The sequence below is a fragment of the Hemicordylus capensis genome, chromosome 3, assembly GCF_027244095.1.
Source record: "Hemicordylus capensis ecotype Gifberg chromosome 3, rHemCap1.1.pri, whole genome shotgun sequence".
Classification (NCBI taxonomy): Eukaryota; Metazoa; Chordata; class Lepidosauria; order Squamata; family Cordylidae; genus Hemicordylus; species Hemicordylus capensis.
Genome location: NC_069659.1, coordinates 134,353,544 through 134,370,011, shown reverse-complemented (window position 1 = coordinate 134,370,011; position 16,468 = coordinate 134,353,544). Strand labels below are relative to the sequence as shown.

At 47.0% G+C, this 16,468-nt stretch overlaps 1 protein-coding gene across 16 annotated transcripts in view; it reads right to left on the bottom strand.

Moving 5' to 3' along the window:
• Window positions 1–2,556, bottom strand: part of IL1R2 (interleukin 1 receptor type 2) — a 34,818-nt gene extending 32,262 nt beyond the window's left edge. For 3 of the 16 annotated variants that reach the window (XM_053306623.1, XM_053306615.1, XM_053306629.1), the window contains exons 1-2: window positions 2,197–2,313; window positions 74–137 (exon numbers count right to left, since the gene is read on the bottom strand). The gene's annotated coding sequence lies outside the window, so the exon portion shown is untranslated. Of the gene's footprint in view, window positions 1–73; window positions 138–1,852; window positions 2,051–2,196 lie in introns of those variants that run through there. The other 13 variants (XM_053306617.1, XM_053306612.1, XM_053306620.1 and 10 more) reach the window with 10 other exon arrangements.
• Window positions 2,557–16,468: the final 13,912 nt, after the last annotated feature.

Genomic DNA, 16,468 nt, shown 5'->3' with positions numbered 1-16,468 from the left:
ATGATATATATACTTAATTCCTCTATCTGTGCAATCTATGCAAAATGACTTTGCCCACAAAAACAGGCCTTACCTGCTATTTGAATGTACAGGTGGATCTCCTTACTTGTGGATTCTTTATCCGCTGTTTCACGTATCTGTGGTCAGGAAAATGACACCCGACCTCAGCATATGCAGAACCCCCCCTCCTCCTCCACACACACACACAAAATACATTGACCTCTCATATCTGTGGGTCGCACGTGCCAGGAAATGACTGCGGAGGTTATTTTCAGCTGCTATTTTTGGAATCAGAGCTACAAAATGGCCTCCCGTTTTTAAAAAACCCACCCAATTTTTGGCTGATTTTTGGCACTTTGAGGGCACAGCATGACTAGGGGATAGGGGCAGAAGAGCAAGATAAGAAACTCCCCACCACAAAAACTGGCCAATTTTTGGCACAGAGTGTGACTTGGAGAAGCAGCAGACACTAGTAAGGAGCTCCCCCCCATGAAAGTTGACTGATTTTCAGCCTTCTGACATTTTTTGGCCAATGTGGGGGCATTTCTGACCGATTTACAGTCAGTTTAGGGGCACAGTGCAACTTGGGGGGAGCAGCAGCGATTAGTAAGGAGCTCCCCCCCCCGTGAAAATTGCCCAATTTTCAGTAGTTTTTGGCTGAAAATTACCGACCGGGAACCTAACCCCCACGATCCCATAGGGATCAATACTTAAATATTTCTGGTTTCCATATGTGTGGTATAGCTGTGGAACAGAACCACCGTGAATATTTAGGTCCACATATACTGGACAAAAACCCAGATCTCATCGTTGCCCCTGTCTTTAAAATTGTCAGGGAAACACTTTGTATAGCATACAAGTGTATTACTTTGCTTCTGCCACAAAAGCAGGACTACCATGAAGAAAAATGGACATAATTCAGCAAAACCTATACACTTTGTGCAGTAAAAAATTTTTGTTTACCATTGTGGTTTGTTAACCATTGTGGTTTGTTAAGGGACAAGAATAGCAAACCACAGCTTGATCCTGTTCCCCAAATTCAAACATAATGGAGAACTGTTAAGCTCAAAAGTATGCCCGTTCCCAATAATTTAAACCTGATAATAGTCTAACCAGGGCAGTGAGTTCACTTTTGCACAAATGGTTAAAGATAATTTTATATAAGAGAGCCTTTCTGGGAGGAGGTGGATGGGATGAGGTGGTTATGATTCTGTATGATGATGCAGTTTTTTCTACTGATCCATGTAGCCTGGCTCTTTAACGTGGTTTATATAATTTATGCTTGACTGGGACTGATATTTCTAAAGTGACAATGTTTAAGTTTGTTTTAAAGATAAATAAGGTTGTACTACCATTGCTGTTGTAGTGGCGAAAGGGACTTAGCCAACTTATTGTCAGTTATTAAGAGACTTGCATTTTGGGTGGTATACAAATGTGTTAAATAAAATAAATAATAAGTCCCCAAGTTTAACTCTTGCCTTGGCTAGGACGTTGACCTTAGACAATCCACTTACAGACTTAACCCATCTGGAAAATGTAATATTGCCTACCGAACAGGGCTGTTGTAAGACTGCAACAAGATAATGCAGTTTATTTTTATTTATTTATTTAGAATGATCCTCTTTAGCACTGTAGTACAATTACTTAAGAATGGTACTTCCTTGAGCACCTCTGAGAGAATGTATGACTGAGATCACCCAAGCCTTTCTTTTCCACCCCGGCCTTCCTTCTATTCAGTGGCACCCCTGTGATTAAACTCTTGTTTCCTGTTAATCTCCCCCCTCCCCAATCTTCCAACAGTCAGCTCGACGGGAAGCAGCTCCCTTTCCTGAGCTGTCTCACCATTGCGCACCCTTTCAGCTCTGAATCCTGCTCGGCTTCCATTTCAGTACTGCATACATAGACTATATAACATACATCGTAAGACTTCCACACAACATTGATTGCAAAGGATTTTACATTAAGAGTAATTTTAAGGAGCTTAGTTCAGTTCACAAACTGGAAAAGAAAGTTGCAGCTGGTTGGGGGTTGATGAGCCTGCCTTGAACTCTCCGCCTCGCCCCTGGGGCTTCCACCAGGCAGGTCTTCCCCAAGCCCTTCTCCCCACTCCTTCCCCTTCCTCAATGGGTATCTTTTGCCACTGAAGGTTTGTGGCTACTTAACACCAACAGTTGCTCGCTCCTTGCTTCAACACACCAAAGACAAGAGCCAACTGCCTCATGGCCGCACCTACAAGCACGGTTTCTGCAGCTGCAGCAGAATCCGCCTCTCCGGACGAATGGTGATTGGATCTGTTCATGAGCCTCGCCGGACAGGAGGCGGTGTAGAGAGTCTTCGTAGACTCCCAGAATCCACCCTCTTCTCCACTTCTTCACACTGCCGGTGCATGGTTGGATCTGACACAAGACGCCAGCACGTGCTGCTGTGAGACGTTGCGCACTCGCGCTCGTCCACACACTCAGGCGTGCTGCCTGCTATGGCCGGGTGGGGAAGAGTGTGAGACTCGGGCTGCTCCACCTCCCTCTTCTTCTCAGTCTCGCCCCCTGCCTGGCCTCCGCCCAGAGTGACGGTGGACCCAGTGAGCAAACGGCGCTCACTACAGCCACGGCAGCCACAGGATGGCATGTCCTCATTCAGCTCCCGGCGGGTGGGCCACATGTGGCAAAAGAACATTGGGCATGGTTGCTAACAGCACAGCGCGGGTGCGTGCTTATAAACCTAATTCACCTCTGGTCAGTGCCATTTTGGCCACTCCCTTAAACCGGTCATAACACTGGTTCTCTACTGATTGTACTGATTGCAAGAGAAATCTGATTCAGAGGGCGAAATGAGATTAGACTTTTAATGATGAAGTAAACTAGTGGGGAGCAGAGTGTTGGAAACCTTTAGAGAGCATGAAAAAGTTTATCAAGATGTGGTGAGGCTCTGGGCCTCAGCCAGGCCCTATGGGCTCAAGCCCTGAATCTTTTAAGCACCTAACCACCGCTTCTAAAAGGGAAAGGGGAGTGGGGCAAGAAGAATTGTCCATGCAAAATCTGGTATCAGCAAGTATGTTGTTCAGAACTTTTAAAAATATAACATTCAATCCCTCCCTGAGTGTATTTTGGGGTAAAAAGTAGTGCATTCAGCTAATTTAAGTGTCAGGGCAAGGTGGTGGTGGGAAGAGAAAGGGAATGAGAGAGAGCATGGGGAAGGGAAGAAGTGCATTTGTAAATGCACAGCACTATGCTCAAGTTTGCAATCCAGAAGGTCTGAGTGACAACTGTGAGGCAAGGGGCATGTGTTGGGCTTTTAACTTTCCCCCCTTACAAATTCACTATTATTATTATTATTATTATTATTATTATTATTATTATTTTACATTTATATCCTGCTCTTCCTCCAAGGAGCCCAGAGTGGTGTACTACATACTTGAGTTTCTCCTCACAACAACCCTGTGAAGTAGGTTAGGCTGAGAGAGAAGTGACTGGCCCAGAGTCACCCAGCAAGTCTCATGGCTGAATGGGGATTTGAACTCGCGTCTCCCCGGTTCTAGTCCAGCACTCTAACCACTACACCAAGCTAGCTTTTGACCTTTAAAGCCCTTAACAGTTTAGACCCTGGATATCTGAAGCACCCCCCGCTCCCAAGGCTTTCTGTCTGCTTGACAAGATAGCATAGCCTAGGTTTTATTCTGGTCTTTGACCAGCAGAACAGCAAAATCGACAAAAACAGTTCAAACAATCTACTCCTGCAGAATAATAGAGTCTCTATAAAATTACTTAGTATAGTAAGTAGAAGCTAGAAGTTAAAACTATGAACATAAAACGATATATAAAAGTTAATCTACACTAATATCAGAATGACACTGAGTATAAAGGTGGCAGGACAGCAAAATTATGCAATTAATACAGAACGGTGTTAAATCTCCTACCATATTGTATTCTATACTATGTACAGTAGCAACATGTCTAGCGAGCGGAGGCAACATATATATAGGCGTTAAGAGCTTGACCAGCTCATTGGAGGGGGCACTGCTCCGCGTGCCAACAGTGAGAGAGGCTCAGTTGTCAAGCACATGGGACAGGGCCTTCTCGGTAATGGCCCCCAGGCTGTGGAATGCTCTCCTGGCTGGCATCTGCTCCTCAGTCTCATTGACAGTTTTTAGGAAAGAAGTAAAGATGTGGCTCTTCACCCAGGCTTTTGAATGAAATAATTGCCTTTACAGCTGCTGCTTTGTGTTTTATGTATTGCTAGCTGGCCCGGGCACAGAGCATCTGCACCTCGAGTTGTTCCTTTTTTCTCCCCCCTCCTCTTCCACCCCCACTGCTCTCTCCTCCACTCCCGGGGGGCTGCTGCTTCCTTCTCCCCCACTCCCGGCAGATGGTTGGACATGTGCAAAAACCTCACTCACACTATTTACAATTTACATAGTATTTCATCGGTCAGTTTGAATCTGTAATCATATGAAACTTTAAGGGGGGCCCTCACATTCTGATTTGCCCCCAGCCCTGCACCCCCCTAGGGACGGCACTGTCCAGAGATAATCCATTCAGATCTTATTGCTTCAGGCTTTGTTGTTAATTAACCAGCAATGTAACTTGACAAGTGTGTGAAGAAGTGAGATAAACCCGTTTTAACTATACCTTGAATATCCAGCACCTCCATGTTCTCCATGAATACACACACTGTTGTATTCCCCTCCCACCTATTAGTGATAGTGGAAATAGCATGCCACTAAGGAACTCTGTGAAATCTCTTGGGTTCACCTTACATGCAGAAACAAGTCATTCTAGACAATGATATTTTAAAAGCAAACTAGATGACCCCGCACAGAGCATCTTTGCGGTCGTGCACTGAGCATGAGGCATCCCTATCCCCCCCCCCCAACTCTCTCGCTCGCTCTCTCCCCCACACAGGCAACTTTCTCTCTCGCTCCCTCCCCCACACAGGCAACTGTCTTGCTCTCTCTCCCCCCTACACAACTCTCTTGTTCACACTCCCCCCCCGAAACTCTCTCGCTCGCCTGTGTTGACCTGTCATTGTCCAACAATCCTTCAGTCTCCATTTCTCCACCAGCAGGTGTGACAGGCGGGCAATAGCAAAATGTTCTGAGGCGGTCAAACACCAGCCTCCCCCTTCTGCTGAACTTGCTGGCACTTGCTGATGTGGCCCAACGCAAATTCCCTCTGCTCCAACAAACAGCCAACCCCAGCCGGCAAACTTCCTCCTGATGGTGGGTGTGGCAGTCAGGCACTAACAACGGCCTCCCTGCCGCCCAACCACTTTCTGCAGCTCCTTGGCGCATTTTGAGGTGGCGAACCACCACCCACCCCCTTCTTCTGAATTCCCTGGCGCTCTATGTTGCAGCCCTCCACAAACTCTGTCCCCAGTCCCCAAACTCCCTGGCTTTTGCACTCCTCTGGCTGCTGCCGTCTTGCTTTCTGAACTCTTGCCATGCTGTCAGCCAATTGCCTCCCCCACTTCTGTCAGCCAATTGCCTATTTTCTGCCACGTCCCCACGCATGGCCCGTCTTGGAGAATTAATAATATAGATGAGGACAGAATGGACAATTATGCTAGAACTAGCCAACCCTGCACAGTGCATCTGTGCACTTTGGGGCCAGCTGTTTCTCCCTCCCTCTCCCTCCTGCCCCAGCCTCTCCTCTCTCACTCCCTCCCTCCAGCCCCATGCTCTCTATCCCTCTCCCCTTCCGTTCCTTCCCCCTCCCCCCACACAGAGCCTCACTGGGCAGTGGGCAGCCAAAAAGGGCCCCACCGCCGCCATTACTGCCTGTTCCCCACTCACCCCTGCTGGTGCCGCCAGGCCAGTCGGTCCCCATTGCCTCCCACCTCCTCCCAGCCCAGGGTGCGGCTGCAACAGTTGCAACTGCAGCTGGGCTAGGCCTGCGGCTGCCGCTGCCTCCTCACAGAGGCCGGGTCAATGAGCAGCTGGATTGGCTGTGCAGTGGGAGCTCATGTGCGGCTGGGGCTGCCACCTCCTCCTTCTCGCTGTGGCTGCCACCATTTCCACACTCCTCCCTGCAGCAGCTCAACTCAACGGCCTCCTGCCACGTGAGCTCTCGTGCCCAGCCAATCCGCTGGGTTGCAAGGACGCATCCCCACAGAGGCATGTCTGCGAGAATTAATATAATAGATGTTGAGGTTTTTCACAGTATTTTGCCATTTCTTTTCTTTGATAATATTTTGTGCAGCTGGATCTCCTGAAGAGCGCTATTTTCAACTTTCAAGCTACGCACTTTGACAGTCTCTGTTGTCCCAGAAGGCCAGAACAGTCCTGACAGTCCTAATGAGAGTGGACATACTCAGTCCTTTGAAGGTCAGAACAGCTGCTGTCACACAAACAGCAACAGAGTGTGCTTGCTGGGCAAGGCAACTGCTCAGAGGCACACAGCAACCAGTTTTTCTCTGGAAAAAACTGACTGGAAAAGCATTCTTTTTAGGGAGGCTGAAGTGTAATTCCTGAACATAAAAACATTCCTGCTGGATCAGGCTCATGGCCCATCTAGTCCAGCATTCTGTTTTCCATAGATGTCTCTGAGAAGCCACAGACAAGAGGTGAAGGAATACCTTCTCCCTGCCCTGCAACTAGTATTCAGAGGCATCCTGCCACCAGAGGCATCTGAGTCGGGAGGTAATTTTATAGACCTCTAACATGTCTCCCCTCAGTCACATTTTTTTCTAAACTAAGATGACACAAGTGTTATAACCTTGCCTCATAAGGAAGATGCTCTAGACCCCAATCATCCTGGTCACCCTCTTCTTCACCTTTTCCAGTTCTATAATGTCCTTTTTGAGATACAGAGAACGGTACACGGTATTCCAAATGTGGCTGCACCACAGATTTGTATAACAGCATTATAATATTAGCTGTTTTATTTTCAGTCCCTTTCCTAATGATCCTAATTATTCTGAGCATGGAATTTGCCTTTTTCACAGCTGTCACACACTGAATCGACACTTTCAACAAGCCAACCACCACAACACCCAAGATCTGTCTGCAAGTCTCCCTGGATTGAACATCCCCAAGGGCTGTGTGCTCTTCCTGGCCTCTGTATCAGGAAAACCCTAACAAAGGGCCCAAATCATGCTTCAGGAAAAGGTGAGGCAGCAGAGCAGTTAGGACAGACTTTGAAAAGACTGGGAGGCTGAGCTTACTCCACGGGTGAGAGGCATCCTTCATTCAACTCTGAGTATTCTGCCTTGTCCTACAATAGCTGAGATGGAACTCTGAGCACTACAGCTACTGGTTAGTTGTCTGTACCTCCAAGTGTAAGATTGCTTCTCCCACTGCTTGCATCATACACTTGGAGGTATAAACCACACAGGAATTTTTGTAGAGGCAAGAGTCCTATCCACAGACAAATCTGAACACCCTTAGATTAAGGCAAAGAATTTATAGTCTTAATACAAGGGGCAGAACACATAGGAACATAAGAAACTGCCATATACTGAGTCAGACCATTGGTCTATCTAGCTCAGTATTGTCTTCACAGACTGGCAGTGGCTTCTCCAAGGTTGCAGGCAGGAATCTCTCTCAGCCCTATCTTGGAGAAGCCAGGGAGGGAACTTGAAACCTTGAAATGCTCTTCCCAGAGCGGCTTCATCCCCTGAGGGGAATATCTTGCAGTGCTCACACATCAAGTCTCCCATTCATATGCAACCAGGGCAGACCCTGCTTAGCGATGGGGACAAGTCATGCCTACTACAAGACCAGCTCTCCACTCACATACTTCTGTTGCTGACTCAAAAGACAACTGATGGCACCTTCCTTGCCAAATCTTTCAGTCCCTACTCCCTTAGTTCAGGCAAGATTATTATTATTATTTTACATTTTATATCCCGCTTTTCCTCCAAGGAGCCCAGAGTGGTGTACTACATACTTAGGTTTCTCCTCACAATAACTCTGTGAAGTAGGTTAGGCTGAGAGAGAAGTGACTGGCCCAGAGTCACCCAGCTAGTATCATGGCTGAATGGAGATTTGAACTCGGGTCTCCCCGGTCCTAGTCCAGCACTCTAACCACTACACCATGCTGGCTCCAAGATAGTACATTCTTAACAGCACCACTTACTTTAGAGATACACACGACTCTCTTGGCTTTTAAACTGTTATGGAGATTAATAACATAAAACAGCCTTTCTGGATCAGGCCCAAGACCCATCTAGGCCAGAATCCTGTTTCACACAGTGGCCCACCAGATGCCTCTGGGGAGCCCACAGGCAAGAGATATGTGCATGCCCTCTCTCCTGCTGTTGCTCCCCTGCTACTGGTATTGAGAGGCATCATGCCTCTGAGGCAGGAGATGGCCCACAGCCACCAGACTAGTAGCCATTGATAGACCTCTATGAATCTGTCTAAGCCCCTTTTAAACACATCCAAGCTGGTGGCCATCATATCACATGGCAAGGAAGTCCATAGACTAATTATTTGCTGTGTGAAAAAGTACTCCCCTTGTCAGTCATAAGGACATAAGAACAGCCCTGCTGGATCAGGCCCAAGGCCCATCTAGTCCAGCATCCTGTTTCACACAGTGGCCCACCAGGTGCTGCTGGGAAGCCCACAAGCAAGAGCTGAGCGCATGCCCCTTCTCCTGCTTTCCATTACTCAGAAAAAGAGGAAACACTTTTGTTCAAAATCCAAATGTGTGGTTTGTTTTTTTTAAGGGCAATTTCTAATTTTTAATTCAACATGCAAGTTAAAAATGATGACTTCATAAATGCTGTGTTAACTTTGATATTAAGAGATTTTTCAGTGATTTGATAATGTGTCATGTATATTACCAGGATCAGGATGCATCTACAAGTTACACGACAACTATGGTCTTCACATAGACTTGGGCTATATTTTGATGCCACCACACCAGAGATCTATGCTTTCACTGTTCTGCTGGCCATGTTTGTGTTTTTCAGCTAAATTGAATTCACTTTATTCCATTCTCATACGCCCTCTTCCTGCAGCACAGCCCTACCTTGTTTATGCAGAAGCAAGTCCTACTGAATTCAATGCAATTTACCCTCAGGGAGGTGTGCATAAAGTTGTGGCATTTTAAAACATTTATTTTCTCCCACTAAGAAGCAGTTATGCTTATCAGTTCAGACTTGTGCAGGAAAAGCTCCAGGTGATTAATTTTACAGTTGCAATAAGGTTGATTTCAAAACAATTTCCTCCTGCATTTACCTGAATAATATAGTTAAAAACCATCAGTTTTGACTCAAACTCTCACATGCACTCTATTATAATCACCTTGACGCTGTATAGTCATTTTAGTTGTGTTAGCTTTTGTTACTTGCTGGAAGATCTTTCTGAGATCAGTGGGGAAAGCAAAATATTGTGTGTGTGCATGTTCAGAGCACGTACTCTCAACAGTGGTGCAGATGCTGGAGACTTAGCAAGGGTTTCAAAATACTAACATGCTGTAATGGAACAACATGTCTCTGTGTGTTGCCATTACTCAAACGAATTAAGAAACAGCATTTTTACACAATCTTACAACAAATCTTACCAGCACAAAGGTACTATAATTTGCAGAGGATAGGTTTTTAAAAGACTCTTCCAATTGCTAGAAGAGCTGGTGTAAGGACATGAGAAAGGCTCAAAGGCCATTGTGTTCAACAGAAAATAAATAAGCCTGAGAATTGATAGGTCTGCCAAGAAGATCTAAATAAATAAATGACAATTATTGAGAATACTGTACTTAATCCTGGGTAGGGCTGAGGCTATGCTCTAACACCACAGCATAGAAAAGGCATTGTGTGTAATCAGCATGTTTAATTTCATTTCCTGAGAAAAGGACATTGCCCTTGCAACTAATATTCTTGGAAGTGTGTGATCCATTGTTAGCTGAAAGATCATGAATAAAAGCAAACAGGACATTAAGTGGTTGGAGAACAGTCTTCAGAGTCCTTAATAATCACCAAATACAGAATTATGCAAAATAATAAAAATCATGCAACATTTCTTGATTTGTATTCAAGTAACCAGATTTAGCTTTTCTTGGTTCTGAATGAGGGTTGTCTGGGCGCATTTGTTTTGTGTGTGACTACACACAGCTCTTGTGGTGGTCTAGGAAATTGCACAGCTCCACTGCATCGCAGGACCACAAAATACATTTCTTACACCAAATTTTTTGGCTCAGACTCAAAATGCCAAATATCCAGCCAGATTTCTATGATATTTTAAGTTTTTTAAAAAACTAACAAAACCCCCACAGGAATATCATGTGACTATTTCTTTTGAGTGTGTGTGTGTGTGTGTGTGTGTGTGTGTGTGTGTATGTATTTAAAGCCCAGGAGTCTGGCTGGGGCTATTCATTTGGGATAGGGGCATTTTTTTCATGAAACACAGCTCTCAGTTCTTCCTCATGATCTCAGATAAATCCTGCTTTTGAAATCCAATTGTAATTATGTTTTAAAATTTCATTATATTGACATCAGCCAATTATATCTTAATAGATACATCTTACTCCGTCTTCCTGCATGGAGATAGAAAAAGGTTGCATTTCAAGTGGTTCTAGATAATGTGCAAGAGAACTAGTGCCAAGTGCCAAGTGCCAAGAAAAAAAGCATGCAAGGCACACATACAGAACTTGTAACTTGCACATCTTCCCATAGGAGAGCCGCCATTTTTACTTTGCACACTAATCAGAAACTGTCAGCAGCGGGACAAGTCACACATACACTTTTCACTTCTTTTCATGACATAGTCATGAAAATTTCATGACATTCATGAAAACTGCAGGTTGCTTACCTGTAACTGGAGTTCTTCTGTTGGTCATCTGTCCAGTCACACAGTGGGCTTCATCTGTCCAGTCACACAGATGGGCTTCAGAATCCTCACAAGCTAATCTTTTTCTGGTGCTCCACACCATCCTCCTCAGTCGGTAGGTGGGTGGCTGGACAGATGACCACCAGAAGAACTCCAGTTACAGGTAAGCAACGTACAGTTCTTCTAAGTGGCCTCTATCTATCACGCATGATGGCTCCTAATGTCTAGAGCATAATGCTTTACAAAAGATGATGGAGAAGCCCATGTTGCAGCTTGGCAGATGGACTCTAAGAAGTCCCCTATCCAAGGACATGGAAGTGGCAACTGCCTTGGTGGAGTGAGCTTTCAGAGAAGCAGGGGATACCAATCTGGCCACTTAGTATGCCAGTTTGATGCACTGAACAATCCATGCAGAAACTGATTGGGAAGAAGCCCTCTGGCCCTTCCGCACCATAGGTGACAAACAAGGCTCTGGTGGACCGGAAGGGTGCTGTGCGGTGGACATAGAAGGCCAGCGGTCGGATGTCCAAGGTGTGCCATCTACGCTCTAAATCCATAGATGGGTTGGGGAAGCAAACTGGCAAGGAGATAAGGAGAAATCTATGGAACGTGGAGACTACCTTGGGAAGGAATGAAACATCAGCTCTCAAAACAACTTTATCTTCTTGGAACAACAGGAAGGGGGGTCACAATGTAGAGCCCTCAACTCCCCCTTCTGGCTGACGTAATGGCAACCAGACCCACCCTTCTGGCTGACGTAATGGCAACCAGAAAAACCATTTTAAGGGTCAGTAACCTCAAGTCGCACATTGCCATGTGTTCAAATAGCTTACCCATGAGAGTATTCAGGACGCGTGTTAAGTCCCATGGAGGGGCTACCGAAGGTGTGACTGGGTGTGGATGGGCCAAACATTTTAGGAATTGTTTAACCTCCCTTAATGTGAACAAGCAACAACCCAATTGGGGGGCAGTCCGGAAGGCTGAAATGGCAGCCAGGTGGACCCTAACTGAGGATATGGAGACCCCTGACTTTTATAGGCACAGCAATTAGGACAGTATCAGAGGCAGCGGTGCAGTGGTAGGACTGGCTCCATTATGCAATCTTACAAATTCCACAAAGCGTTTCCATTTTGCTTTGTATGATGTCATCGTGGGTTTCCTCCAAGCTGCAAGAACAATCTCTAACTCCAGGGGCCAGACATCTGGATTTGTGAGGCCGTCAGGCATAGTTTTCTGAATGTCTGGATAAAGTATCTGGCCATCATTCAGCGTCAGCAACATCGGCAGCAGGGGAAGCTGGAGGTACTGCCCACAGGAGAGGTGGAGGAGGCAGCGGAACCAGGGCCGGCACGGCCACCAATGTCACTAGGAAGCAGTTCACTGCCTGAAGGACCCTCGGGAGAAGAGGAACTGGGGGGGGGGGGAGACGACGACAACAAGTACAGAAATGTCTCTGGCCAGGACGTTGCGACACCCAATGAATTCTGTCCCAGTCCTGCTCTGGAGTAGTAAATCGGGCAATGATGGTTGAGTTCACTAGCAAAGAGATCTATCCTTGGCGACCGCCACTGTCAGAATGTGTTCCATAATATTCCAGGGTCCACAGTTTCCATCCATGGGACACCACCTGGGTCCGGCTCAACTTGTCCGCTACTGTATTGTCGAGACCCCTGATCAAGTCCCCTGTTGAGACCCACGGCAGCTAGTCGACGGATGCCATGAAGAAGATCCCAGTGCCAGAGACTCAGCGTCAGAGAGAGAAAGGCGTGGGAACCAGTCCATCCATGACCATTTATATAGGCCTTTGTTGTGGTATTGTCCATTATGATTTGGACGTTACAGCACTGAACTTCTTGGAGGAAGCCTCTCAATGCCTTGAAAATGTCCAAGAGCTCCAGATAATTTATATGGCAGAGGACTTCTTCCTCGGTCCAGTGGCCATTTATATGTAGGTCCTGTAGGTGAGCCCCCCAGCCATCTTCGGAGGCATCTGTTATCACCTGCACCTGTGGAGAAGACCTTCTGAAAGGAGCCAACCAAGAGATTTAGAGGTGTGGTCCACCAAGCCAGGGTTCTGCGTACCCAATCTGGAATACACAGCACCTTTGAGTTGTGATCCTTGAGTGACCGTAAATCATTGAAGAACCATCACTGTAACGGGTGTATCCGGAGCCTGGCCGTAGGTAGGACCGCCGCTGTGGAGACCATAAGTCCAAACATGCGTGTTGTGTGAAAAACCCCTTTAGTCAGTAGTCAAGCCAGAGCCAGTGTGGTGTAGTGGTTAGAGTGCTGGACTAGGACCAGGGAGACCCGAATTCAAATCCCCATTCAGCCATGAAACTAGCTGGGTGACTCTGGGCCAGTCACTTCTCTCTCAGCCTAACCTACTTCACAGCGTTGTTATGAAAGAGAAGCTCAAGTATGTAGTACACCGCTCTGGGCTCCTTGGAGGAAGAGCAGGATATAAATGTAAAAAAAAGTAAGAAAAATAAAATAAAATAAAATAATAATAATAGTAGTAGTAGTAGTAGTAGTAGTAGTAGTAAAATAATAATGTCTCGTACTTGCCTGGCCCAGTCATCTGGAAGGTGTACCACGGCCACCCTGGAGTCCAACATGACACCTAGAAATCGTATGTTGCATGTTGGTGTCAATTGAGACCTTTTGACATTGATACTGAGGCCTAAGTCTTTTAAGAGTGAAATAGTCACTTTGAGAACCTTTAGAAGATGCCTCAGAGACCTTGCGGATAGCAACCAGTCTAAGTAGGGGAAAATCTGCATGCCTCTCTCTTGCAAGTTATCAGCTACTACCACCATGCACTTTGTGAAAACCCTCGGTGCAGAGGATTGTCCGAAAGGCATGGCCATGAATTGCAACGCATTTTCGCCTACCTGGAAAGGGAGAGACTTCCTGTGTTGTGGACATATCGATATGTGGTAGTAAGTGTCCTTTAGATCTATGGAGACGAACCACATTTCCCGTGAGAGAAGCACCATAATGTCCGTGATGGTAAGCATCCTGAGCGTGTACTCTACGTAAGTATTGAGAAGTCATAGATCCAGGATGGGTCTCAAGCCACCATCCCTCTTTGGAATTGTGAAGTAAGGGGAGAACCAGCTGTTCCCTAGGTGGGAGGGAACACGCTCAATAGCTCCTTTCTGGAGAAGAGTCTCGATCTCCTCCTGAAGGATGGCACTGTCAGTGGTGATCCTTCTCCCTGAATCTGGTGGTGGTTCCATAAATTCTATGGCGTAGCCTAGGTAAACGATGGTAAGGACCCAGGCATCCATTGTGATACATTCCCAATGATCCAGGTAAGGTCTCAAACGCAATCCCATCCAAGGGTAATAAGGACGTCTTTTGGAAGGTGGTAGACTTAGACTTCGGTTGGCCAGGTTTCATGGTTTGGAATTGTCTCTTCCTATACTGCATATTCAAGTGGGCATTTCGGGGCTGACAAAAGGCATGGTCATAGGGTTGAGATGCAGACAAGCGGGTGTGGAAGGGCTTCTGCGAACAAAAAGACCTATTAAGTCTGGAGCTGGAGGAAAACAATGAGAAACTCATGGACCTGGACAGTTTTCTCATCTTTTGCACCCGTTCCATCGTTTCGTCCGTTTGTGTCCCAAATAAGGCAAGGCCATCAAATGGGAGATCTTCGATTCATGTCCGAGCTTCCGGTTCAGTCCAGAAGACCGGAGCCACGCATGTCTGTGTAAGGAAATAGTCCCTGCTAGCAGCACAGTCAGTGGAATGCCTGGAGGTGTGCTAAAGTTGCTTGCTTTGTTGGCATCCCTCCTTTCACAAGGAAATAATGCCTTCCTTCTGTGGGGAAGGGAGGGTTTCCAGTTGATCTCACCACCTTTCCCCCAAAGGTGGTCGTACCTGGCCATGAAGGCTTGATAGTTAGCGATTTTAATTAGCATGGTCGAACTGGAATAAATGGAGTCTAACCTATAGCCCTCCTGGTCCACGGGAGTGGATAGCATCTTGCTCTTGGACTTGGCCTGAGACGCTTCCACTAGTATTGAGTTCAGAATCAGGTGCTTCTGTAATAACACGGAGCCTTCTGTCAACCCTATACAGACTCTCCACTTATCTGGAAATAGGCGTAACTGATTATGGCTTTCCCCAAAACTCTGGGCAATGTCCAGTAGAGCCTGATTCATTGGAATCGCCACCAACTTAGATGAAGCTCCTTCTAATACGCTGAATAGGGAATCAGAGGAGGATTTGGCCTCTTCCTACAGTTGGATTCCTAGAGATTCAGCCATTTTAGACATATGGGATGAAAAGGATCTTAGGTCCCCCGGAGGAGATGGAGGGATCACACTGAGTTCTTTTCTCCCACGCTTCGAGTTGGGAGTGTCATGGCTAGCCGAGGAAGCACTAGACCCTGGTTCTGAATCTGAAGACTCAAAAATCTTCTCCGATAGCACTAGATGAATAACTTGCAGGTTCAATACTGACCTAGAAGTGTCCGTCTGAGCTGGAGCAACAACAGGTTTAGAAATCTCTGCCTGGGGCAATGGTGCAGGGGTTGGTATGCGAAAGGGATTGAGCTGTCTGGGATGCAGCACCTTGAGAAGGCGCTGGTGAACACCCCCTGGTGCCCCCTTGTCCGGGAGGCAGTTGGATCGACCACATCATTTAGGCATTGGGGACAATGTATCTTTGAAGGGGACCTTCCCCTGGGCCGGGCCAGCAGTCTTGCACCTTGTCTATACAGGGAACAGGACTTTGTAGCATCTACTGCATGTCCTGGAGCGTTCTCTGTAGCTGTTACTTCTGTAAAACTGGTCAAACTCCCAGTGAAAATCACCACTCACATAGTGGCTATAAAAGCGTCCATCAAAGTCGCTCCCGTCTGGGTCGCTCATGTAGATTTCCTCATCCTGGTCATAGTCATAGGAGGGAAAGTATTTGGTGGAGTAGTATAGTGAGGAATCGGTCCCTCCGAGCACGTACAAGTCTGAGTAATCATCCTCCCTGGAATCCCCAGAGTGCCAGGGGTCAGTGTCAGACTCATATTGCAGACTCATGCAGTCGATAAAACTAGCCCTGTCAGATGCCTGTCTGAGGGATCGCTCTGAAGGTTGTGTCTGGTATGCCCCATGGGCCAGGCTAGAGAGGCCTGTAGAAACTCAGGTTGGAGACTGAGTAGGGTTCACTCTCGGTCCCAACCTGCCCTCCTGCTCCACTTGCCACGGCTGCTGCAGTGCTGTGCAGTGTTTTCAACTTAGCTGCCAACTTTGATGGCTTCGGGAATGGCTCTGTCGGTGCCAATGTCTTCGGAGCTTTCAGCACATGCACCTCCTTGGACCAGGATGATTAGCCCGACTTTCAGCTGTCAGCCACTGACAAGCTCTTTTTCTTCTTCAGCTTCAGGGCCAACACATCAGGGGCTTCCTCTTCTTGTGCTTTTTGTGCCCCTGACATGAGAGCTCAGGCTTGACTGAAAGAGCATGACCAGTGGAATTTGGGCCCCCAGAGAGGAGCTTTAATGTTTCACCCGGCCACTCCAAAGCTAGCTTTGGAGGCAGCAGCACAGACAGTGCACGTGGGACTGAGGAGGCAGAGGGGGTCCCCAGAGGAGCCCTAGGCCCTCCTGGTGGCGCAATCACCACTTCTAACAAAGCCAGCCCTTCCACGGAGGTCTTTGCCGGAGCACTGTGGGCTTGCTGCATAGTAGGTGGGGCT